This window comes from Peromyscus californicus, unplaced genomic scaffold, assembly GCF_007827085.1.
Source record: "Peromyscus californicus insignis strain IS unplaced genomic scaffold, ASM782708v3 Scaffold_15__1_contigs__length_86483966, whole genome shotgun sequence".
NCBI lineage: Eukaryota > Metazoa > Chordata > Mammalia > Rodentia > Cricetidae > Peromyscus > Peromyscus californicus.
The window spans coordinates 9,609,781-9,632,806 of NW_026294447.1; the positions used below are offsets into that span (position 1 = coordinate 9,609,781).

General features: G+C 38.4%; 1 long non-coding RNA gene across 1 annotated transcript in view; it reads left to right on the top strand.

Annotated features, from left to right (window-relative positions):
- The window catches only part of LOC128110690 (uncharacterized), a 52,219-nt gene extending 39,674 nt beyond the window's left edge, over positions 1 to 12,545 (top strand). Inside the window, exon 4 of the long non-coding RNA XR_008218280.1 lies at positions 9,155 to 12,545. This is a non-coding gene — a long non-coding RNA (uncharacterized LOC128110690). The remainder of the gene's footprint in view (positions 1 to 9,154) is intronic.
- Positions 12,546 to 23,026: the final 10,481 nt, after the last annotated feature.

Sequence of the window (23,026 nt, forward strand, 5' to 3'; positions counted from 1 at the left end):
CGAAATTAGCCCCACTCTTTTATGCTGTTCTTTATCAGGTCCTTCCCTGATCAGAGCGATGAGGACAGGAACTGACACTCTGGACTTCTGGAAAAGCAATGGGCAGTTTGTACAGCGGCTCATGGAGAAACAATCGATGCTAATGAAATGATTCTCTAACAGTAACTTTGTGGAGAGAGGGCTAAAAGTATAATCTCCTGTCAGGAGAAAAGTATCCCCTCCAGCTTTATTTCAGTTAGTGAGCTAACATAAAACAGCAGGACGGAAGCCTATACATTTCCTACTTGGTTTTATATTTATTTATTTGGATATTGTTACTTTGGATAATTTAGGCTGAGGAAGACATCGCTCCTCCCCCTACTCAACACACACAGCAGAAAGCCCTCTTTAGAAAGCCAATGTGTACACAAATCACCCCAAAAAACATGACCAGAGGGGCTGTACATTCTCTCCCCCATCTCCCCCAGAGTGCACTTGTAGTGATAGCAATAGAGGCCCCCAAGACACTAAAAATAATAATGAATAAATAAAAACTAAAATTAATGTGTGTGGTAAAAACCAGCCAGGAATTGTTAGGCCTGCTACAAAGAGCCTCAAAAGAAAATTAAGTTTTCAGTCTTCTGAGAAAGAGGAGGACAGACAAGCCACTCAGCTGCAAGCTAGATCATGTCTTCTGGGTTATCAGAGCACAGAGCCTAAAGCAGGGAGAGGAGGCCTCAGAATCTACTCCTGGAGAGTAGACTTGGCACCGGAGTAGAACTGGAGATATGTGCCTAGCTGCATTTGAGAAACGGGACCAGAGGCTGCTGGGACCGCTTGTAGTGTTTTTCTACATACTCCCTAGACTGTGCCAGTGAAAGGACCAAGCAGACACCATAACAGACTGCTCAGTCTTCTCTCAGAGATCAGGCCTCAATTTCAGTTTCCTGACACTTGAGCAAGCAGTGTCTGGAAGGGCCATGAACAAAAGACATAGTCCTTGCAGTAGCTCCCTTTCTGCATGTACTCTGACAGCTCAAGGTTTAGTCAATTGTTTACTGTCTGGGACTCCTCACCAACTTAGAGCTACGTGCAAGGGACAATGTGAACGTGCTAGGCCAACCAGCCTCCATGGCAGCTCAAGGACAAAGCCTGGGACTTGTCCAGGCTTGCCCGAAAATGGTAACTGTAACCCCCAACTAACCCTAGCCAATTAAAAGTTACTAACATGATTGCCACTCACATAAACCAATCCTGAGTCTGTTCCTAGACCCCAAGTCCTGTTTGCTTTAAAAACCCTGCCCAATTGCGACTCGGGTTCTCTCCTGCTCTGCTGCTGCTTCAGAAGGAAGGAGAGTCCCAAGTTAACTCGTAACAATACGAAGATTTTGCTTTTGCATCGGATTCGGTCTCTTGGTGGTCTTTGGGGGACTCTGGGTACAACACCAGCACCCAGCTGTGGCCTTCTGTTCTTGCTCCACCGCTGTATGTTGGCTGTTTGGAGTACTTGCCTCTTTCTTTAGACTGAGAGGAAACATACTTGTCTCATTCTTCCGGCAGAAATGTCAAAAACTGAACCTCAAGGCTGAACCTGATCCAATATGGACTGACAATCTGAAACCTCTTGGAAGAGAAGAAATGCACTTTCCACTTGGTAGGAATGTGAGTTATCATTGGTTGAAGAGAAGGTGATTAGGAAGCCATCGCAATACTCCACTAAAGGAAGATACTATCATATACATTAGGAAAATATTAATTTTTCTTAGACAGTAAATAGATTCAAGGCAGACATAGGAGGGAGAATTACCAAGTTTGTTGAATACTGATTGGATGTAAAGGTTGAGAGGAAACACTTTAGAATTACTCTATTATTAAGTTTTAGTTTGTGCCAGTGAGTAGTTATTGATCCAGTTCTCAGGCTCAGAACCATGAGAGAAAGATTCAGCTTGTAGAAAAGAATGGGAATTTGGTTTCTACACTACATTCAAGCCGCTTACAGACCATTCAAGCAGAGATATCCAGAACAGGGTTATGTAACTGGCTTAACGTTCAGGGGCTACCTGAAACACACACAACATTTTAATCAAGACTAAAGCCATGAAAATGGATGACAGAAACGAAAGGTGCTGAAGTACAAGAAAAACAAAAACCAGAACCACAGCCGAATGCTGCCAGCTTCTAGAATGTAAGAGTGAGGCCAAGAAAGAAGGCAACAACCGTGAACCAGACGGAGTCACAGAAACACAGGCAGTGCGTAAGAGCATGGTCACAGGGAGGTAGAAACACTCCGGGAGAGTGGGAAGGGTAGGGTGTAGTCATGCTCAGAATAAGGAAAAGAAACAGGAAAGTGAGAGGAAACAGCGCTAAGTAAGACAAGAAATAAAATTTCCGTGGCCGTGTTGAATAGGAGGGTCAAAATATGCAGAGTTTCTAATTTCCCCGTGGAATGGATGTTACAGTAATTAAAATGAAGATGTGAGCTGGACAAGGATGACACCAGTGGACATGCCAAAGTGGACAAGGAAAAGCCCATGAGGCCTCAACCTCACACGAAGAACTGCAGGCCACGAAGGAATGATGGGAGACTGTTCCCTAGGGAAGACCACATCGGCTGGTTATCCAATACCAAGTGGTCAGCCCTGAAAGCACACATGTGAGAAACATGATATGGACTGAGCAGGTTATGTATACATATGTGCATACCATAACAATTAGTAATATAGAGGCCAAGAATTTGAAAGAAAGCAGGGAGGGGTATGTGGGAGCACTTGGGTAGAGGAAGAGAAATGGAAAAATAATGTAATTGTATTATAATAACAAAAAATTTAAAAATTGTTAACAATACCAATGCTAAAATTTATTACAGGATTAATAATTAATATAATCATGTACTTGGGTTAATGTGTTTTACCACAGAGATGCTTCATATATATTTTATAGATTCTAAATTTTTAATTAATCTACTCCTCTGCTCAGCCCATTAGGAATACCTTTAAATCCTTGAGAACTGAATTGCTGGTCTTGCCTGAGAATTCACTGCGATGTTTGGCTAGTGTGGTCAGGGTCTTCTGATCCTTCACTTACTTGCATGCTTACTAACACTCCTGTGCCAGGTTAGTCCAGCTAGACACAGCCGTGCCCTCCTGTCCTCCAGATTCATGACCATAAATGGGTATGTAAATGTTTCAAAAACAGTACATGCTATGAAAAAGGAACTTGGAACAGAGTAAGAAGAATCCAGAAGAAATAGTAGATAGATGAGTATATTTAAAATGAGATGGTCCAAGTAAGAAGAAATCATCTGAACAAATATTTGAAGAGGTTTTGCAGCATTTTGAAGAAGACTAAATTAGACTTTCATGTACTTCATTGTTAAAAATCTATTGACATGCCATAATGTCAAATTCTGTTTGAAGAATAACATCTCAGTACATAAATAGCATCATTTTATTTTGATATATTAATTGTTGCTTACACTCATTATTTTACTTCAGATTTTCTTACCACAACTAGCATACAAAAATAAACACATGTATTAAACATCTGCGCTTAGATTAGCTAGAAATATAATACCTTACATTGGCAAGTTCATTCTTTTTGTTTCTCATTTACTATTCACTGAAGTCCAGAAAAAGAAAAATTCTTGAACTTCCAAGACACACAGCATTTCTAACCTGTTTGAGGTAAGCTTTAGATTAAACCACATTCTTTGAAACATGGGATTTACACAAATCAAAACCCAACTTCTTCATTTTGCTCAGAGTTATTAATCTGAAATTTTTTTCAGTAATTTGCTGTATGTCATATAAAGCAGACACTTGATATTCTATTTTGTTCAGGTTTTTCTGTTATTTTTCCCATTTATATATGTTTACCAGACTTTTATTTTTTAGAAATTGAAAGTTGCTATGTTGTGTATTGAAACAGCCATGCAGTTTCTAAAAGGAAGAGAAGGAAATTTTAACTTTAAGATGTTGACAAGCAATACACATTTTTATTGGTTTAAATGACACTGTTATGAAGAAATAATTGCATGCTTCCTCAGTCTGAATCTAATTTGAGCTAATTGAGAAAAATTAATTAGAAATAAATCCAGATAACTTTGATGTCTTCCCAATAGAATAATTTTATTTCCCTTTTCTTCTTATTTATAGCTCTCCTTTCGTTGGTTCTGGCCCCTGTGAGCTCAGTGTCAAAGCATGAGTAGCTGCTCTCTTTCTCCATAAAATGTTAGGTCACAGTATCCCCAGCTGTTTGCTCTATTTCCATCCTGCCGTTTACCAACTAATAAATATCTTAATAAATAATATACATGAGGTTAAAGAACTCGTTCTGTGTAATTTAATGTACAATAAAATGATGGATCTATTCTACTTCCCAAACCCAATTTCTATCCAGAGAACAAGCAAGAACAATTAAAATTAATCATTAACATTTGAAGTTGAAATTGAATATTCTGGAACGTAAGCATAAACATCTCATTTTCTCTTTATCCACCCTTTTTATTAATATAAATTAACTGTACAGCATCATGGATTTCATTATGACCCTTTTGTAAGAGTGCATCATAAAATTTCATGCTATCTGCCCCCAGACTGTCTCCTTTTGCAAAGATGGGAACACACCTTTGCCCCTCACCATCTCCTGTTCAGTTATAAAAGGATATTTATTTTGGCCCTGCTCATAATATAAAACAACTGGATACTCAGGGATGAAGTTTCCTTTAGATAAGTTATGATATGGTTACAAATGGGGAAAGGCAGCTGTTTGGGACAGTAAACGTCTCAGTGCAAGGTCCTAAAGGTTTCTGTGAAGAAAGTGGAATTTATTTACCACTGTTCATTATCATCTGGGTTTATTACCTACAGCTTCAGTTTTATTTTTAAATTTTAAGAGCCAGGAAGAAATACAGTCTTCTTGCTCCTAACTTGCATTTCCCCCAAGACAACATTTTTAAAGAGTTATTTATTTTTATATTATGGTTATGAGTGTTTTGCCTCAGTGCCTGCAGAGGTCAGAGGGGAAGTCAGAACCCCTGGAACTGGGATTACAGATGGTGGTGAGCTGCCCCGTGGATGCTGGGAACAAAATCTGGGTCCTCTGGAAGAGTGGCAATTGTTCTTAACCACTGAGCCATCTCTCACCCCCCAACAACACATTTTAGTGCATATTTGAAGTCAGTTTGTCTCATATGAATTGCAATCTGTTTCCTATGACAATCTATTATTTCTGGGTTTATTTATGTTTCTGAAAAAAACACGGAAATTTATTTTAAGTACTTTTCCAAATGAACTTTTAAAACAATTTTGTTGATTTCTCATTAAAATATCAATACTTTATGAGCACTCTTGATTTGCTCACATGGGAAGTCTTTCAGTCTAACAGCAATGAACTCCTATTTAGTCCGCGCTCCACCTATGAGTCTATGCATAGAGATACGATGTTCCTTATTTGTTCCTTTACATACCTGTTTAATCTGTTTCAACACACTTTACCTTAGATTATTTGAAATTAGAGATCTTCTTATATTTTCAAAGTGGTTTTTTTTTTGTTCGTTAATATGAATGTTACTTGATTTTTTTTATTTTTTAACTGTGACAGCTGTATACACAACACACTATTTTGATGTATTCACGCATTGTGGAATGGCTAGGCAAGCTAACTGACTTGTGTATTGCCTCACTTACTGAGATTCCGTGATCAGAATTTTCAAATCTACTCTCTCAGTAGTTTTCAACTATGTAATGCATGGTTGTTTGGCTACTGAGCGTGTTTGTGTGCAGGTGTATATGATCCTGTGCATGGGTATATACAGCTGTACATGCATGTGTATTCACATGTGTGTGGAAGGCAACTTCAGGGTCAATTCTTGGGAGCTGTGTCACTTGATTTTTAAGACAGGGTCTCTCACTGAGGCCAATAAGCCCCAGGAACACACCCATCTCTGCTTCCCCAGTGCTGGTATTACAGGTCCACACCACACCACAGGAGCTAGGGACCTAACTCTGGTCCTCACACTTGGGCAGCGAGAGTGTACCGAATGAATTGCCTCCTAAGGCACCAGTTACTCATTTTTATATCCACTGTTAATTTGAGATCTTATTGAAATATTTTTCTTTCATATCATTAGCATCTAAAATTTAACTATTTTCTAGATAAATATTACCTTAACTGCCAATAATAAGTTTTCCACTTCCTTTAAAGTATTTACGTTTTTCCTTACTCTAATTTATGGAGTGATGTTGCATAGCAATGACAATGGATTGCATCTCCTCTGCTAATCTTTAATAGAAACATAGTCATTGTTGAGCTGGCCATGGTTTCTGGTTTGAGATAACCTATTTCTTTATATTGAGTCTTTTAAATTAGAAATTAGTACGAATTTTATCATTCACCTTCTCAGAATTGCTTCCCTGTTGACATCTTACCTGGTCACATTTAGATTTATGGATAGTCAGCTCTCATCAGATGCCTGGTGTGAACTTCGCTTAGCCAGACCACAGTGTTGCTTCACTGTGACTGTTTCATCAGCAGGCTGATAGTTTGTGTGGACTGCTTAAATGATACTGTAAATCCATCTCTGTGTCATGTTTGTCTGACTTACATCAATGCTGTGCTATTGATAAAATAGGAAACATCTTCATTTCCTGTGCTTGGAAACCTTTTGAAGTATTTTTATCCATCTCAAACATTTGACTAAATTCCACTAAGAAGCCGTCTGAGTCTGGAATAGTTTAAAGTAAGTAACTGACTATTTTTTGCTATGCTAATTTATCTATTGTGTCTATTTTTCTTGCATATGTTTTAGTAATTTATAAGTGTGTGAATTTATTTCTTATAGGTATAAAAAGTGTGCCTAACTAGAGCCATGTAGCCTCACTGCTTTAGTAAATCCACTTTCTAACCATGGGCATTCTTCATTGTACCACATCCACAGAGGATGACAGATGCGGGGCTAGTGTGCACACGCATCAGTTAACATAGGGCAAAGCCAAGACTACCTGACACCATAAAAAATATCCTCCCTGTTCTCACCTTTCACTCTGTACAACTGTGCTTACCTTTTTAAATTACTGTCACGACAAGCTGCTCATGTGTCCTACCTTTCCCATTCTACTTCTCTGTTCAGTTTATCTTGTCTGTTACCTTAATTTTGATAATTAATTTCCCTCTGTCTTTCTTCTGTGATAAGTACAAGGTCAAATTTTCAGTATTATTGAAACAGTGCTTTTGTGGTGATTTCATTTAAAAAAATGTATGCATATCTGAAAACCTTTGACTGCTCAGAAGTCATGCAAACACCTTGAAAGCTCAGTTTGGATTCCTCTTTGGTACAGGGCTACTTACTTCTTCCAGATGTGGCTGACTACATCTGGTTCTTTATGCTCCTGCACATCTCACTGTCCTTCTCCAGTACTTCTGCTGCTTCTCCAACTTAATACATCATGCTGAAGTGTGGAAGGCCATCACTTTAAAATCTTGATTCAAACTTAAGCATTATTTGTCTCTACCTCCATGTGCCAGCTACTACCAGAGAACTCAGATGACTTTGTGACCTCCTCAATCATATACCTACCCATGCCAACTTCTTTTGACTGGGTTCAAATCAAGAAAGATATGAAAAATTTTTTCGAAGCTAAGGTTGCAGACATCTCTCAGATTTGTGTAAGATACCATTTTCTTCTCACGGTTCCATTGCTTTGCAATTTTCCATTGTCATTTTATGATTAAAAGATGAGATAGTAATGTCATTGTTTTACTATCTTTAAAACCATTAATTTTAATTATTTAAGATTATTAAATAGGATTGAAATGAATAAGAGCATCTTACCTGCTTGGGAATGAAAAGTACATTCAAAACATCTGAACAAAATATGTTCAATTCTTTCTGAACAAAGATTAAGACAAAAAAAATGCCCATGTCCTTTCAAAAGTAAAGCCATCCTTTTAAAAATGCTACACTTGAGGCAGAAATCCTGATGGAGTGTACAACTGAAGCATTAAACCAATAGACAATGAATGCTCTGGAGAGGCTAACACAACAAATACCAGAACTCCTTCCATTTACCCTATGATACCTTTATAATAGGGTATGATATGCTATCAGACTTTCCACTGTACACACTAGAAAACTGAACACACATGAAATATCAGGTTGTAGATATCAGGCAATAGCCAGCATGGATCTGTAATCTCTGAAATGAAGAAAATAAAGCGAGCCTTGTAATTATCCTACATATCTACCTGGTAGCTGATCTCTGACTATGATACAGGGAACACAATGGTATCTCTGAGTTAAGGGTGTGAGTTTAAGAGTTCAAGCAAGCGGAGGCAGGTGGAATTCTCAGAGAGATAATAGTGAGGAGAAAGTTCCATAGAACAAGGGCTCTTCGACTTTGCATAGTGGCCCCGGACCTTCTGTTAAATTCTGAGTTCTCTCTGTGTGTAATGGAACCCAGCAAAGAGACAAAGAACTACTGTAAGCTACAAAATCCCTAAGACAATTCTATAGGATAGCAGATGCTTCCATTCCAGTTTCAAATCAAGACTGTCTTCATCCCACAGGAAACATATGACTCAGTTCTCTTAGGTTCATTCTCAGTACAGCAATCAAAAGAAAATTCTCCAAAGTGCCAGATAAAAAGGACACATGCACAGTAAGCAAAGCATGAACATAGACTTAACATGACTATACAAGCCAAAAACTGGGCACCATCAAAACAGCAAGTGAGTCAAATTATGGTACATCCATACAATGAAAAATTACTTAAGAAATGGATTTCTCCTAAGAATAGCAATGTAAATATATATCAAAGTTTGAAAAATCTTAATACTAATAAAGAGGAGCTATATACAAAATAAAATGTTTGGTGTGACATTAATTATATAAAATTCTAGAATAATATTGAAACTAATCATAAAACAGAACATCATAGCTCTACCATGGATGCTCAGGGCCAGAGGTATGTGACCCGAAAATCAAAAGTGTGAAAGGAAGCTTTGGGCTGACTACTATTTGCTCTTTGGCTGTCAAAATTCGTTAATATGCATGCTTAGAATTAATGTTTTTCATTGCATACGAACCATGTTTGTTGCTGGGTATATTTACAAAACAGCAGAATTAGTAAAACTGAGAAGTGCGTTAGTGGTCACTTGGTCTATGTTTGTTCCTAAGGCAAAGACCCCTGCATTTGCTACCACCGGCCTTTCCATCTCCTGAGACAATCAGAAGTGCAGCTCATGGACCTGCACCTGCCGAATCTGACTGCTCACTTCAACATGGTCCTCGAGAGTATTAACATTTCTGCAGCATCTTCAACACATGATTGATGACTTAATACTTGCAGCTCTGTTGTTCAGTGCTCCCCTAATTGCTCTTTTCCTGATTTTCAGTTACAGAACTTCTGTTCCTTTCAAAGGACTGAAGGCCCCTTGCCTGTCAGTTCCTCGGTAGAAGCATTAAACCATGCTTTTCTACGGCATGCTTCTGTATTCCATTCCCTCTTCCGTCCTACAAGCCAACTATCCCACGCTATTTCAGCTAGCCCTGCTGTGGCTTTATAGCCAGACTTCTTCACAGCCTTCTTATATTTGGTGAAAGTACAAAGTCTCTTCTAAAATGCGGTTGTCAAGAGCATGTCTTAAGTTTTATTGTAGAGTATACAATGTCATGAAGGAAGAAGTCAAATATTCATGAACATAAATAAATTATACTTATAAATAATATAAATAAGTACTTCTTGTTATAAAATAAAAACTAAGATTTTCATTATTGTTTCAGAACACAAAGTAACAGAAGCAAAAGATCCAAAAGGGCATAACAAATTCCAAAACAAACTCTTGGTTCATCATGACCTGCACACTATTTCGATGGCTTTTTTCTGTGCCTCTGGATCATAATGTGCTTAGAGATGATTTAAGATTCCAGTGTATTTTGCATATGAACTTTTGCTTGGTTTCTATTCTCCTCTTTTTGACATGGATGATTGACTTTGATGGTTGAAATATAAGCTTCCATAATTATTCATGCTGAATTGCATCTCATTGTGTACATAAAGTTTTCTTGTACATCAAGATGTAGTCAATCATCCATCAATTATGTTGTCAGTGGAAATCCTACCTTTGTCCTTTTTGAAACTATGTGCTGGGGGTTTTGAATATAAACTGAAAGCAATATTTAACGCCCATGTCTCCATGGAAATGAATAGAATTGCACATGAAATCTTTAAGTACTTTTTAAAATTATAGTAAATAGACCTTGCTCTTTTACAGAACAGCTTTTCAGTTTGTGTCTTGTTTCTAATAAATAATTGTATGTAATCACTCCATTTTTAGTTTAACACAGAGTATAACAAATTGATGGCAGGAATAGAAAGCGAACTCCCTACTCCATGGAAGGGTATCCCATTGATTGTAATTACCAAAAACTACAGATACAAAGATTAATTAAATACACTTCTTATGTTTAATAATTAACAAGGGAACGGACCTCAGTCAGGGTCAAGCGGCTCTTTTGGGTTGACAGACCTCATGGAAGACTTCAGCTCCTGTTTTCTGGATGGTTTATATTGTTACTATTCACATCTACCCTTTGAGGATAAAGATGGACCACTGTTCTTCACCAGCTGCCCTGACTTTAATAAGAGACTTTCAGGAAGGACAGAAGAGGTGAAGGTCTGGCCAGGCTCACAGCAAGTGGGTCTCCTAAGTGGACAATAGAACTTTGGAGAGGTCACAGGTGATCTGTTTGTTTCAATTTAAGCCCATCTGTGACCACAAATTGCAACTCCCTGAGTAAGCACTTCGCTCCAGGCAATGGAATAATAGAAATTAGATAATTAAGAAAGTAGGCTGCACAAATTATAAAAAGAGGTGGCCTTCTAAACCAGCTTTATATTCAGCTCAATTAAATAAAAGGCAAGCATTCATGTCACCTACGGCTTTGGTCTAGAAATATTGCTGCAATGTTCTGTGTTGCTGCCCAATGTGAGCATTTCGATATGTTAATAGACTTGCATCTTGACGCACTGATAGTCTCGATCTAAAGATGATTTAAGATGTTTATGAAAGCTTCAGAGAAGGAACCTCATCTCGCTGCTCTGCGTAATTCAAGCGTTAATGGAAACAACTGCAATTCAAGCCAAAAAGATCAAAGATGATTTCGCAAGCACTTTCCAGGCCTCGGAGAAAGATGGGAAACAGCAAAATTTAAGATTCCTGCAAAGAAAGCAATATTTAGGTTGATTTCAAATCACGTTAATAAGACAATGGAAAATAAAAATTACCCCTCCCTCATTAACTGGTGATCAATTTCAATGTGTTATCCCTTTGCTTCTTGCCTAGACTGTTTCTTAATAGAGGTTCTCTTTGATGAGACCACATTTAATATAATGTGAAAGAGGGAATTCACAACCTATAGTGTACAAATCAGCAGCATCATTAACCCAGGTTTCAGGAAGGTGATAAATACCGAGACACTCATCATATTAAAGTTAGTTTACATATCCATTTGAAAACAAGGGACATTTACAAATTTTTCATTGGTTATCAGAGACTAAAATCCATACCACTCTGTATAAGTTTTCAGTAAATGGCATTTTTAAAGATTAATAAGTAGTACAAGTTTTCTGTTTCTTATCGCCTAGCTTCTCTGAAAACACGGCCTAGGACTTCCTTAAAGCAGTCTACATTTGGCTGTTCTTTTACTCCATGTTTTCATTTTGAAATATGAGTTTCTGAATTAAGGGTTAATTATAAATTTTACTTATATCAATACAAAATTTTCAAGCAAACACAAAACACCTCTGTGTGATTTCTCATCATGCAACAATCACAACCAATGACTTGGCATTTATATTTCAGAACTTTACACGGTTTTGTTTTAAATCACTGTCAACACAATTACTTGTTTGTATTCGTTTTTCTTAATGATCATTTAGCAGAGAAATGTATTAGACTACACCATGGCTACAGTTATCACCATATAGATCTAAAGGATACAAAATCTGTTTTCCTTCTATAATAACAATATTAAAAATTGTCAAGAAAAACAAGAAAGAGTATATATGTTAATGTATAGCAAGTCATCAAAACTTATGGTATAATTAATCATTAATAAGCAATTAGAAGTATCTCATGACTTGGAAAGTTAATAGGTTCAACTAAATGCTTGTAACTTGAACTCATTTATGGCTACACTTCTACATCATGTATAAACTAATAAAGTGATGGGTGATATTGAAAATGACTGGAACTAAACAAATAAGCAGTGGGTTGTACTTGAGTTAGTTACTGGCCATTCATGACTAAAGACAAAACTTCCGATTTGCTCTTTACTCTTCAAAAATATACAAAAACAAAAATAATTTATGCATCTTTCTTTGCACTGAAGGTTTGTACTATACCTTTATATAGCATGGAGAACATATGCAAAGTCAGATTCTTCCTTTTCAGTGGACAGTCAATTTCCTTTTGAGCTTTTAGTTCTCTGCTTTGGAAACTACAGGTTAAAAAAAAATGCTCCTGCCATTCTGAGGCAAAGAGGTGTGTTTCTGACCTGGAATGCATGAGAGGAGGCACCCCGTGCCCCATCCATTTCTAAAGACTTATTTATTTATTTATTTATTTATTTATTTATTTATTTATTTGTGTGTGTGTGTGTGTGTGTGTGTGTGTGTGTGTGTGTGTGCTCTATCTGCTCATACAACTTTATGCCAGAAGAGGGCTTCAAATCCCACTATAGATAGTTGTGAGCCACTATGTGGGTGCTAGGAATTGAACTCAGGATCTGTTGGAAGAGCTGCCAGTGCTCTTAACTGCTGAGCCATCTCTCCAGCCCCCATTTTTAACACTTAAATTTTTAATGGAAAAAAATCACTAATCCCTTCAAAGGCAAGTGATGGATTATGAAAAAATAAGCCAAAACAGTGTCGATGTAAATAAAGGTGTAGGGGGAAAACAATTTAAAAAAGGACAACTAGGGGTGGGAGTGCAAATAGCTAAGAAAAGATAACCCTGAAAGAGCAGCCAAGCAACTCACACAGTTACCAAACACAAGACAATCAACTCTTCTTGTAGTCTGGGAAATGCAAATGAGAGAAAGCAATCCAATTGTAGCCGTTTTCCATTCTGATTAACAAAAATAAGGCTCCACAAGATGGCTTGGTGACTAAGCAAGCCTGACAACTTGAGTTCAGTCCCTAGGACAAAGGAGAGAGCTGATCCTACAAGTGTTCTCTGACCTCCACATAAGTATGTAAATAAATAATCAATTTACAGACAGGGGCGATTAAGAACTCAAACGTAAGAATGTGAATGGCTCTACTCTTTTTAAAGGCTATCTGGTAACATCTATTGAAACGTAAACTACTCCTTGTGATCATACCTCTGACACTGACATCCCATTTTGGATCTCCATCATTTAGAAATAGAACCATGACTATGTAAGACTATATAAACAGGAGATTTACTTCAGCGTTGCTCAGTAAACATTGATAAGTGACCAAATCAACAGTAATGTTCATGGAAATGTGAGCTAACTATACCAGTGAGTGGAGCTCAACATTTAGGAGGAATTAATCCATACGTTGGCATCTGTGGCGGTTAATCTTGATCATCAAGTAAATGTAGTAGAGATAATATTTGTAGCATACAATGTTCATATCCAGACTACATAAAGAATTACAAAGAAGCAAACCCTCAAGATAAATACTTAAACAAGAATTATCCTAAAGTGACTTCACTAACAACCTCCAAACTGCACACTTTAGAAGAGTTTTGTCATACAATGTTTTTTCTAGTGCTGGGGACTGAACCTGGGACCTTGTACATGCTAGACAAGGACTGGAACATGGGCTGTGTCTCCAGCCCCACCTTAGTAACTTATAAAATGTTCAAACTAGGCAAAGAAAGTGAGGTATCAATACAAAAAAGAAAATCACCAATTCTGACATTTATCTTTCAGAAACTCTAATTTTTATGCAGATAATTAGCTACAGCATGGGGCATTTTAGGTAGAAACACCATTTCTCCAGGAACGGGACAGATTCTCATTTTTAACAGAAGAGAGAGCAGAACACATAGTGAAAGTCCATCACAGTATTATTGAATGTCTCTAAAGATCCTTTCTGATTACCTCCTTATCTCTGAGAAAAAGCAGCAAGAAACTGCGCAGCCTGTCCATGGCTGACTAGTTATTGCCTGGAGATCAGAAACAGAACAGGAATGTGAAATAGCTGCTGTCCAGGAGGAGATTGAGTGAACCGTGGGAACTTAACGTCTTCTGACTGAATAGTTGGAGAGATAGCTCAGCCTGTAAAGTGCGTGCCTTGCAAACAGGAAGACCTGATCAAGAATGACACCTGAGGTTGTCCTCTGTCCTACACACACACACACACACACACACACACACACACACACACACACACACACACACACAAAGATTTCTGATCAAAATTAAAGAAAATTTCAGTTTCAAATCAGAAACTTTAAATCAGAATTGTGAGCATGGCTGCATATCTTTCTGTAACTCCGTAGTCAGATTTCATATTGATCTGAATTTTCCCAAGTAAGCAAACAAAGAAATGATAAGACTTTGACAGCATGTAAGGGAATGATTACAATAATGTCCCACAAACCCATAAAGGAAAAAAATGTCTTCAAATAACCAACAGAATATAGTCAAGTAAAGTTGAGCTTAAACAGTCACAAATGAAGATTAAAGGAACGGACACTGATGATTGTGATGTTCATGCTGATGCACGAACACAAACTGTATAAGAGGAATTCAGATTTCTGTCTGAAAACCTGGATTGTGGGGGCCCAGAGAGGCTCCCTAGTAAGACCTTACTCAAGGTCAGAAAGTCTGAGCTTGCTTTACCCAGCAGGGCTGCATAATGGGATGATTTGGCCAAGGGCAGGGTTACCAGGTGTTTTGAAGGGTCTACACTTGGTTGTACATTGTGCTTTGATCTTGAAAGGGGGAGGTCTTTTGCCTCTCCCCTTTCTAGTGTATAAAAAGCTCATTAAAAATTATCTCAAGGCTGCTGGGTATTGACCCAGGGCCCTTCTGAAGCTATCTTCATCTATATTTTTATCTAGCATTTCTCAATTCCTCACTTCCCTCTTTAAGGGACCCTTCAATAGGTTGGGGCTAGATCCCAACACTGGGCCCCAACACTGGATTTCAATCTAGTTCCACTAACCAAACCTGAAAAGTGTCTTACAAATGCAGACTTCTAGACCCCAGTGCTAACAATGGGGCTAGAAACAGCATGGAACCTGTAAGTCTATATTTACAATTTCTCTAGCTGTTCCTCATGCATTTCTCTACATCAGAACTGATGGCATGTTTAACAAGGCCCAAGTCCACCAGAAGCCTCAACAGACACAAATGTTATCAGAGTTGCGAGCATTCTCCACGCTTATCCGGATACTAAGACTCCTTATAAACACTGAGACATCAGAGATGATACCCATCTGATTCATTGATTTCTCGTGAGGACCTAGAATAATGCATCAGAGGCAGTTTTATTTGATGGATAAATAAATGAATTACTGATATTCTGCACTATTTGATTTACAATTAACTTTCTTGTGCTACCAAAAGAGACAAATCTGGAAATGGCTTTTTTTCTTCATCATCTTTTCATCGCTCCAAAAGCAACAGATATTAACTGTACGTTTATTGGTCTGTGTTGCTAGAGTTTTCCTGCCTGGCCCACAGTCAGGACAAATTTCTCTCACCTGCCAGTCCCACAACAGTCAGACCCAACCAAGTAAACACAGAGACTTGTATTGGTTACAAACTGTGTGGCCATGGCAGGCTTCTTACTAACTGTTCTTACAGCTTAAATTAATCCATTTCCATTAATCTATACCTTGCCACATGGCTCGTGGCTTACCGGCATCTTCACATGCTGTTTGTCATCATGGCGGCTGGCAGTGTCTCTCTGACTCAGCCTTCCACTTCCCAGCTTTATTCTCCTCCTTGTCCCGCCTACACTTCCTGCCTAGCCAATGGCCAATCAGTGTTTTATTTATTGACTAATCAGCAACACATTTTCCATACAGAACATCCCACAGCAGGTCTGAGTTTATCAGATGTTACTGGACTGGACATTGTTAATATATATAATGGAGTTTTTATCTGAATCTGTCAAATGTTAATGGACTAGATATCATTAATGTAATTTTTGGCTGTATATATTGTATATACTTATTGGATAGTTTTTCTTGTATTAGTTATAAGCCTTTTTTAATTTTAGACAAAAAGAGAGGAAATGTGGTATTGTGTTCCCCAAAATACTGTGTACCTTAATAAACTTATCAGTGTGCCCCACACTGGCAGTGCAATACTAGTGTTCTCTTAACTATATTTCAATTAAAAATAAGGTTTTTGGATTTCCAAACTGTGATGTATTCTTCAAACACCTTTCTGCTTCTGCTTTCTTTCTGTAGAGGCGATTGTTGTGGAGCTGCGAGTCACTGCTGTAAAACCCCTGACAATAATAATTCACCTTCTCTGTGACTTTTATAGCTGAGCTTTCGAGTCTAGCTCATTTTTTCCATGATCTGTGTGGAGTTTAATGTCCATTTTCTCAGAACAGTAAGAAAGTATCAGTGAATTTTCTCAGAATCCAAGCCTTCAAATCCATGACCTTCTGATGAAAAGGCAACCTCTCTCTATTTGCTTTTTGATTTATTGGACAACGGATTTAAAAAATATCGATATTTAACACAGTATTATTATATGTGCAAACATTTCCCTAGACCTACATGTAGACAGTATTACATCAATACTGAAGAGACTATCTGGTGATGTTTAGCAGGTTAGCAGAGTAACTACATAATTGTAAGAGACGGAAACATTCAAATTAAATAATAAAAAAAGATGTTTCCATTTCCTATCTGCATTATTATCAAGGGACAGTGTCAGAAATGGACCTGGCACCTTACCTCTTTGGCAGAGAAATGAACATGTCCTTGTTACAGTCATAAAGAGTCACATTAGAAAAACATCTGCCTATAAAATTTTAGTATTTTTCCATATTTTAAAGCCACTTTTATACTACATTATATTTTTCAAGGCTGTGCTCTTCATCCTAGAACTTTTGTGAATCTCAGAGTAGCAGGCGCTCGAAGGATTTACACTGTTAAACATTCAAAGGATTCCTGACGAAGACAATCGACTTGCGATGCTTTTACGTTGTGTGTGTGTGTGTGTGTGTGTGTGTGTGTGTGTGTGTGTGTGTGTGGTGTGTGTGTGTGTCCCTCTTTCCTTTATTTAATTGTGGAGATAGCAATGAGAACATGTTCCACCAAAGTCTGTTTGAGTTTACTTGAAATGGACGCCCCTGGAGAAGGACCTGACAGCAGTGAGGGGGTTTGTTCTTGTTCCTTTAACTTTGGTTTCAAGAAGAAATTTTTGTGGAGATTTTGCTGTACTGGGTAAATAAAAGTTTGAGTTAGAATATTATAGTGAGTTCGAGGCCAGCCTGGTCTCCAAAGCGAGTTCCAGGAAAGGCGGAAAGCTACACAGAGAAACCCTGTCTCGAAAAAACAAAAAACAAACAAACAAACAAAAAAGAATATTACAGTGAAAGTTTCCTCTCAGTTGCTTAAATTAGCCTTTGTACTTCCTTAGGGCCACCACCATTCCATTACAAACCTCCACTAACAGTATCAAGAATGTCAAGATTGCTGTCGGGCATGGCAGTGCGCACCTGCTATCACATCACTCAGGATCAGTGCGAGTTCCAGGCCAGCCTGGGTCACACAGCAAGACCCTGTCCCAGCATAGAATGAAAGGCATATTCAGACTGGCTGTCTAACTTCTACTTGATGAATTGTGTTGTTCAATTAGGTGGTGTGTGATAACTTGACGTAGTGTGTGGCAAAGTGCTGACGGAAAAAAGTCGCAAACCCGATTTTAGTCATTCAGTGTTCATACTACGGCGTTTGAATTGGAAGCTAAAAACTTTTTAAAACAAGTGTTTATCAGCCATCAAAGAGAGCCATGACTCACCCCCAGGTGTGCCTGATTCATTCTGTCCTCTGGAGTGCCGCGCATTCCTTACGGTGATTTAGGAGCACACGTGGCCTTTCCTAAAGGGCAAGGCAAGCACTCTAAAAGCCACTAACCTTATTAAAAAGTGATGAACAGATACATCAGTTTATGTATGAATGTCAGGCCCATTTCAATTCCCCGTGATGAAGTGCATTTCAAGAGAGGGAAATCCCACACCTGGAATTCTGAAGTTATTATATCTTCAAAAATTCCTTGAAATACCTAAGCTAAATTAAGGTCAGACTACTAAACAATTTATGAAATTTGCATAAATATGAAAGGAAGATTGTCTCATACTTTTGAGAACTACCATGGTTGGTTAAAGTTCTTCTTGGAATTTTCTAGAGTATATTGCTTTAATGCACAGCAGTAAGTTATAGTTTTGAATAATATCTGTTTTGTTCCGTGGTAGGTGTTGAACCTAAAATGATAATTTAAACTATTATTAGAATCAAAAGACACCAGAGACATCTACAGAAGGTTTTTTCCTTCTAAATTCATTTTCTCTTAACCTGTATTAGAAAGAATAAATAACTCAAGGTCACCTGCATTCGTGAACATCGAGTGAGTGGGAGAGATGCGGGTTGGCTACTTGTCTTCCATGTATTCCAGGAAGCTTCCTGGAGATGAATCTGCCATAGCAAGAGTAAGAGGGTAAGGAACACTGAGGCTTTAGGAGGTGAGCTGCAGTGGAAGAAAAGACTTTTCTCTCAAACTGGGAAAGAACATTTTTAGATTCAGGGGATGTTATTCTTTTTTCTTTCTTCATTTCTACTTTTCTATCCTTATTTTTTTTTTTTTGGAGAATTTCATGTCTGAGTACTATACTGACATCATCTCCTCCCCCCAATTCTTCTTTGATTCACCCCATTTCCTCACAACTTTATGACCTCTTACTCTGTAATTGTATATATGTATGTATGTATGTATGTACGTATGTATGTATGTATGTATGTATGTACACACACACACACACACACACACACCCTGCTGCATTCATTTCATGTTGTTCACATGTATATATGTGTTCATGGCTAATTGCTTGGAATTGGGTAATCTGTCATGGGACTCGTCCCTGGAGAAGGCTGATTCTCCCGCTCTCCACAGTCATTAATTTCCTACAGCTCTTCATCTAGGGGTAGGCCTTGTGGAAGTCCCTCTAAAATATTGGCATGTTGATTGTTGTTGGCACTTTTCATCTTTCGTTTAGGGACCATATTGCTGATATTTCATGAGCGCAGCATCCCTGTCATATACAGAGATACTATCTCACAGCAGATGTCCTGGTCCACAGAGAATATTTTCAAAAGTGAAATGGATGAGTATCTTTTGACTTTGACTGGAGGCAATGAACTCAGCTCTACCCCCAACTCATACAGAGTATACAGGGCAAACACAAGGCTCCCTTTAACCTCCTCATCACATTCAGCATTGTCTCTGTTCCAGTTTGCCTACCAGCTTCCCTTCTTATCCACAGTTAACCAGGTTCTTTCTGAGGCCCATGGGTGTTCCTGGGTCTCCCTTCCCTTCATCCCTTCCTGCTCTGCCTTCTCCACCTTGTTCCATTTCCCACTGGGTGCCAAACTGGCCTCCTTCCTTGCCTGTGAGCCTGTGAGCAGGAGGCTAGGTCTACAGTTTCCCACTTCCTCCACTCACTGCTCCAGATGTCAGTGGCTAACATGTACATGGCTCTCAGACTTCACTCATATCTCAGCGACAGTTGCCTTAGCTCCGGTACTGAAACTGCAGTCCTCATGCCCTGCACTCTGGCGGCCCCTGCCTGCCTTCCTTGTTGGATTTCTGGACAGGCCTTATCTTTTATAGACAGGATGTGACATACATTTCCCTTCCTCTAGCTATAATGGTAGGTAGATACAGACAGATTTATTCTGTTTGCTCACTACTTTGTCCTCAACATCATAAGAAATTACTGGCAAACAATTAGTGCTCAATAATTAATGTGAAACAACAACAAATTGATGAGAATTACAAATCCCAAAAGTTCTGGAGATATTTGCAACTGTTTTGCTGAGTCTCATATGACTGACTGGTTTTTCATAGCCTTAAGCATCTGCTCTTGCCAGCATGCCCTGATGCACATGCCATAGGAAACCATGTTTCCATCTGCATCTTATGCAGGAGGCCGATGCCCTTTCTTCTACTTTCCATTCATCTAAATCCTCACATCAGTGTGTCACAAGAATACAACTCCTCTTATAAATATAAAATCCCTACAAACGTACAAGAACTGTGTGTACTACATTAAGTACTCTGCCATGCGTGTCTCTGGGGAAGATATTTAAAAGGCAGACTATTTTTCCTCAATCAGTTTTCACCCAGTACAAGTTAGGAATGGATGCAGAACCAAGCATTTTCTATGAATTTCTCTAGTGATTATTATCTGTGTCAACAATTTGGCTCTTACACAGTTCATACATATATATATTCTTATATATAATTCAACATACAGTCACTATATGCATTCATTACATATATGCGCTATCTTTATTATGTTATAACATATTTATTGCATCTATCCTCATTAATTAGTCCATTATTTTACTCACTTAACAAATCTCTATGAATATAATAAATCTCTATACTGCATTGCTGGTGTTGTTCAAGCTGCTGAAAATATAGAAACAAACAAACCGGAAAATAATTTTCCCCTCCAAGAACTCAGTCTACTGCGTGGCAGTAGCTGGTGAAGCTTAATAAACCCATCAGACATGTAAATTGCGTAAGTAATGTATGTTTGAGTTGGTGACAGGCACCATATACATAGTGGTGTAAGTGGAAAGAAAGGAGCAAATAGTAGAGTGAATGGCTTCTTTATATTAGGGGCCAGAGGGGCCCCTACAACCCGCCTACATTTGAAAGGAGCCCTCCAGAGAACTAAAGATGTGAGCAGCGGTGTGGTGTCTTCAGAGAAGTAACCCAGACATGGGAGGGCAGATGTGGTAAAAGCCTGAGGCATAGAGAGAGCTCAGGATCTGTGAGATGTCAGTTTGAGCAAACAGAGGGGCAATCTGGTGCGAGACCCTATCCTATCCCTTCTTCCTGCCTCCCAGAAACCCAGGTAAAGCTGATGGGGATCAAAACTGATTCCCACGCCCCTTAAGTCTTTTGTGGAATTGTTCTGGGGCCCTCTACAAAACAGACGTCAGTGTCGTTGCCTAGGACTAGAAATTACCATTTTTATACAAATAAACTAGCGGCAAATGTTTCAATGATCTATAAATGAGTACAATCTACGCAAAGAAAGAGGAAATAAATCATAAACCAACGGAATTCTCCTATCAGCTACAAACTTACCAAATTAAGGCTAGAAATAGAAACTTTCTAAAACATGTATGAGCTCTTTATCTGTCATATTTCCATGGAACAAACTGCATCATTATAAATCTCTTTTTTAAATTACACCTAGTCCCTGATTCTTTTTTTTTCTGCTTCTTAATTAATCCTTCATTCCAGGGGTCTAGCAATTAAAATGTCACATCCTTTGGCACCATATACTTCACCTTCTTCAGGCATACCATTTGTATTTTCAGATGCAGTCGATTCTGTTGCATAAACATTGGCATGCTGTCAATCACCCACCGAGCAGTCACTGGTATAGACACTGATACAGACACAAGAACAGGTCTCCTACAACAACTGAAATGCCCACTTTGGAATCAGAAAACCCAGCCTTGTTTGGACTCCCTTTACTAACTGGGAAATTGCATTTATAGAAGCATAATGAGATGAATAATTAACTCGCAGAATTCTTGTAAAAGTCGAGAGAGAGAGAGAGAGAGAGAGAGAACTCATGTGAGATGCTTATTACCAGCCTGTCACACAGCAAACACTGAGTGAATACTAAATATGTGCATAGTATATAAATGCATTCCTAATAAATACACTCCCCTATAAATATAAATATGGTAGATAATTCAACAAACTTTACTCTTTCCCACCTCTCTTCCCAGGGATAGTTCTACCTCAATGTCATTCTTGTCCTAGATTCAGTGGTTATAGAACTAAGCATTTATTATCACTGTGCCTTATTAATAGCCGTTATTCCTGTCACCACCTTAATATCTACTGAACTAAATGTGACACATAAATTCTTGTAAGTGACCAGTCTGCCCACTCCCTTCCTCTTCCAGTGTCTGAAGTACCACATCTAGCACCAACATGGGCAGCCATTGTTAGTATTTGGTGCCGGAGTGACTGGACAAAGGAAACGCAGAGAATCACCCTCGGCAAGTCAGATGGCCATGTTCATTGGGTTCTTAATTATTAAAAGGTTTGCTTTTCTTGGATCTGGGTCCCCAGGGGAACCTTCTTCCAGCAAGCTCTTCCCGGGTCAGCCTGGCTTCAACCCTCCTGGAGTGAGAATGATTAGCTACCTGGGGCAGGTCACCTGGCCACAGCTCCCCTCCTGGGACGGTGATGAGCCCATCTTTCCTGGGGCTATTCTGGGAAGTTTGCGCTACTCTCCTTTAAGGACTTCCCCTTTATTGCTTTCACCGAAAAAACATTTGAAATCATGAGCTCCTAAAGAATCTACCAAAAGCTGTATCAAAAGAGTAGCATTGCCAGACTGAATGTCCTGCTCTTTCCTGCATACTTGCAAGTGAACATAAACTAACTGTACAACAATGTGTACTAATTTTCATTTTTCTTTTTTTCCCATTTAGCCAAACAAAGGCAAATTATCTAAACTAAAAGCATGACAAATTACTTGAGAATTATACCATTTCAAAATAGCTTTTTAGTCATTTAAACACTATGTAAATCCATTTAACAAAATTCTAAGTTAATCCAACACCTGTTGTACTTTGGTGGGCTTGAATACAGTAAGCAATTAAATGTAGCCTTTCCTGTACATTTCCCACTAACGGAAATGTAATGAATCCAATTTTTCTTTTTAAAAATGAATGAGTAAAACTATATAATTCTACACACTCTATTCAAGTCTAGCTGGTGAATAAC